Here is a 4,852-nt window from a genome sequence, read left to right as displayed (position 1 = left end):
GAGGTGCTGCATTTTGGGAAAGCAAATCTTAGCAGGACTTATACACTTAATGGTAAGGTCCTAGGGAGTGTTGCTGAACAAAGAGACCTTGGAGTGCAAGTTCATAGCTCCTTGAAAGTGGAGTCACAGGTAGATAGGATAGTGAAGAAGGCGTTTGCTATGCTTTCATTTATTGGTCAGAGTATTGGGTACAGGAGTTGGGAGGTCATGTTGCGGCTCTACAGGACATTGGTTAGGCCACTGTTGGAATATTGCGTGCAATTCTGGTCTCCTTCCTATCAGAAAGATGTTGTGAAACTTGAACAGGTTCAGAAACGATTTACAAGGATGTTGCAGGGTTGGAGGATTTGAGCTACAGGGAGAGGCTGAACAGGCTGGGGCTGTTTTCCCTGGAGCATCGGAGGCTGACGGGTGATATTATAGAAGTTTACAAAATTATGAGGGGCATGGATAGGTTAAATAGGCAAAGTCTTTTCCCTGAGGTCCCGGAGTCCAGAGTAGAGGGCATAGGTTTAGGCTGAGAGGGGAAAAATATAAAAGAGACCTAAAGGGCAACCTTTTCACACGGAGGGTGGTACGTGTATGGAATGAGCTGCCAGAGGATGTGGTGGAGGCTGGTACAATTGCAACATTTAAGAGGCATTTAAAAGGGGTGTACGAATTGGAAGCGTTTGGAAGGATATGGGCCGGATGCTGGCAGGTGGGACTAGATTGGTTTGAGATATCTGGTCGGCATGGACGAGTTGGACTGAAGGGTCTGTTTCTATGCTGTACATCTCTATGACTCTATGACTAGCTATATAAAATACAGCGGCTGCAAGAGCAGCTCAGAGGCTAGCAATCCTACACTGATTAACTGACCTTTTGTCTCCCCCAAAGCATGTCAACCATCTACAAGGCCCAATTCAGTGTGATGGAATATTCCTCACTTTCTTTCATGTGTCAGCTTCAACAGCATTCAAGAAGCTGGACACCATCCAGACATTATCTTATCAAATGATGGTGACTGTATCATGCATGTTATTTAATGAGTTTCAAGAAGATTTGGAACTCAGGTTGAAGTTCTGGATGTAGATTTGCTTGCTGAGTTGGAAGGTTTATTTTCAGACGCTTCGTCACCATGCTAGGTAACATCATCGGTGAGCCTCCAGATGAAGCACTGGTGGCATGGCTCACTTTCTATTTATGTGTTCAGGTTTCCTTGATTTGCTGATGTCATTTCCTGTGATTATGTAATTTCCTGTTCTTTTTCTCAGGAGGTGGTAAATGGGATCCAAGTCAATGTGTGTGTTGATAGGGTTCTGGTTAGAATGCTATGCCTCTAGGAATTCTCGTGCATGTCTCTGTTTGGCTTGTCATAAGATGGATGTGTTGTCTCAGTCGAAGTGCTGTTCTTCCTCATGTGTATGTAAGGATACTAGTGAGAGAGGATCATGTCTTTTTGTGGCTAGTTGATGTTCATGTATCCTGGTGGCTAGTTTTCTGCCTGTTTGTCCAATGTAGGACAGTGAAACATCTGAAAACAAATCTGCTAGCTCAGCAAGCAAACCTACATCCATGTTATTTAATCACAAAGTGGAGTATTTTACCACACTCTGTGTGAGTGTGGGGGCAGACCATTGTCAATCTTTCCACCCCATGTCTAACAGAGGCTTTTATGTAGCTGTTAATGCCCAGTAAGTGTCTCATCCCTCTGCTGCTGAAATTAATTAATGGGCTATTCGTGCGGACACGGCAAAGAAATTCTTGAATGTTTGCTATCAGGCTCCTGGGAGCAGGGCCTGTAGTTGGGAGGAGAGGCATATTAAGTACAGAAAGGAAGGGGGCAAGGTCCTTTGTTCAAAGGCACTCAGTGTTTAATGGTAACATTAGTGCCTGAATGATGATCCCACTGCTCAATGTTGGATTAATATGAGCAGCAGTGGATGGGCTCATAATAGGTGTTAATCATTGGGAAGGGGGAACCTACAGAAGTCAACCACCTGCCTTTCCTCCAAATCCAGTACAACCACTGTCCCTGTGAACCCCATCATGACCTTTTTGGTCCCACCAATCGTCCATGGTGCTCAGTGAAATCTTCCAGCTTTTGTCCCTGAACATCAACAGTTTGTGCCAAAGCCAGTTGTTATTTGGCTGGATTCTGGTAGAAAAGACTCAGTATGACTTGGCTTTCTGATTTTAGATTTACTTTTTCTACTTCAAGGATATTGAAGTCAAGATATGTCAGCAAGCTCACAAGTGAGAAGCATTGATTAGTAAATCAGATACAAATTGTTAATTCTCTTCTGCTCTTCTTATTGCAGAATTGCTCATCGCATTCCTTGGGAGTTAAACAATCTGTACCATACATAGGTTGTTCTGCTATAATGTGCGTTTTGTTAACACAAATTTGCTGTAACACAATTTCACGGTTGAAAACGTGACACGGTTTCTAAAGTGCAAAGTTTTCAAGTGTGCATTGGTTATAATGTGATTCCAGCCCCATTAGTATAAATGGTGCTGCTACTACACAATTTTCTTAGAACAAGTGATTGCACGAGAACGGAACTGCCACATTATCGCAGAACTGACTGTAGTTTCATCTCTGTATGCTGTAGCTTCTGCTTCTTCAACAATAATATTCAATTTGATAAGACAATGACTCTTGTCATTTGTCCCTATACCAAGGTTAAAATTAATGAAATGTCCATCATTGCCATAAACTCATTCCATTAACCCTGTGGGGTACTGGTTTGCAATCAGGTTATTTTCTGATTTTTAAGTGGTTCAAATCACCTTCAGATCCCTGCTTCTGGACACTGGGCTTACTTAGGAAATGTGAAATGGTGAAGGCGGTAGACCAGTATTTCAGGGCAAAAGAATCTTTGCATTTGTTCACAATACAGAAAGTAAGTATAATGCAAGAAATACAGGTAAATGCAATAAACAGGAAAATTGATGCTATCAACTATACAGAGGACAGTAATACTATTGAATATATTATTAGCTAGATTAAACACTTTTAGAACATAAAAACACCAGTCTTAGTTACAGAAACTTTTATTCAGGCTTCCTACCCTTGAGATCCCAATGCACTGTCATCACCACCTTCCCCTCCCTGCTGGCTAGATCGGATCCTTTGGGGCGTCAGGAATTTCAGCTCGCCACTGAGGAAAACACAGTTGTAAAGTGCTCCCAGTTGCTGAGGTTCTTGCTGTCAGTTCTCTTGGTTCAGAACAGGCCCATGTCTGGAATCTCTCATTCGGATAGCGCTTGGTTGGCTCCCCCCCTCTCAGATGTTTTTTGTTCTGCTGATGCTGTTGGTGTGGCTTCCCAATTCAGCTTCTCTGTCGGACCTCTGTGGTTACTGGTTTCCCAAGCTGTTTGTTGAGGGTGGAGCCTGTGGGAAAGCGGTTTGTGCAGACGCTTGTTGTTGCAAAAGGTTCTCTCAGGTAAGATCAGGCCTGGCAGTTATACAGACTGTGTGCCCTGCTATCTCCCCTCCAATCTGTGTTGTGCATTGTATTTCTGGTGTTTCCTCTGAGGTCGATTGGTGTCCTGATTGTTAAGAATATTGTGAAAGGATTTTGCCTGAGATTGAATGTCCAGCATACTGTCTGTGCTGGGTAACCTGAAGTTTAAAAGTTAGTTTCAGTTGATTGGCCACTTACAGAGGAGATGTAAATTGGAATTTCAGGCTGAGCAATGGTTCCAGACAGCCACCTCAGTTCTGTGAATTGTTTGTGAATTCTTCACAGAACTCATTCCAGCTACCAATCACCTTTTTGAAAAGTCCAGGGTTTTGTGCAGTATTTTAGATATTGGGGACTTTTGCTCGATCCCACAAGCCCAAGTTGATCATACTTTTGGAAAACAACTCCTACCATTCCTGGTGTCATCGCAACATGTAAGCAAATACACATGGACCAGGTTTCTGTACTTAATACGATTGCTGTTTATTACAAATAATTACCTGTAGTTAGAACATATTTATTAACTAACAATATATGGTTCTACTTATTAAAAGTCCAACCCACTTTTAAGACGATCCCACAGACAAGCACAAGAAAATGTGGGTATCCTGGATGGAGGGAAAGATTGGGAAGGTGGTTCAATGGTCCCTATCCAAAGGGTTTACTGAGATTATCCTTTTGGCTTGTCAGAAGTTGCTGTTCATCAATTTTCCTTCTCTGGATACTTTCATTTGCTTTCAGGAGGCAATAAATGAATAGCACACACTTAGAAAGCCTTTGATTTATTGATTAAGGACCACAGATTACTGATGAGAGGAAGTAAAAAGACTTTCTTCAGACACTAGGAACTTTTTTGACTGCAGAGCATTTCAGATTTGCTGTAGTGCTGAAGGAGGCCATTCAGCCCATTGTACCTGCAGAGGTTCCATTACCTAGTGTGAGTCTCTTGTCTTTTTTACCCCCTATCCCTTTACACCATTTCTATTCAAATAGTTCTATCCAGTGTCGTCTTGAATGCCTCAATAGAACTGCCTCCACCATATTTCTACGCAGCGCATTCCATAAGCTAAATATTCACTCTGACCTTGGCTTCAGGAGCTATCTGAATAAGTTGCTTCAGGTCTAATCTTTTCTCATTGTAATGTATCTAACAAAGTCTCATCAATAATGCTCTCTGTTAAGAATTCTGGTTTCAAACCTCCATTATTCACTCACCTGGGGAGATTATTATTGGAATTATCTACAGATTCCCCTAACTGTTGAACACTTCTGTTAAATCTTGTACTTGCACAAATTTTATTAGTTCTCAGATTAAGGTAATTGTCAAACGTTTATACAGGTTTTGCCCTCCTTAGCAAGTTGGCACTCTCTAGTCTGACATTCACGATGGTCAAGCACCC

The sequence above is a fragment of the Chiloscyllium plagiosum genome, chromosome 18 (assembly GCF_004010195.1).
Source record: "Chiloscyllium plagiosum isolate BGI_BamShark_2017 chromosome 18, ASM401019v2, whole genome shotgun sequence".
In the NCBI taxonomy this organism is placed as follows: domain Eukaryota; kingdom Metazoa; phylum Chordata; class Chondrichthyes; order Orectolobiformes; family Hemiscylliidae; genus Chiloscyllium; species Chiloscyllium plagiosum.
This window is presented reverse-complemented; position numbering follows the sequence as displayed.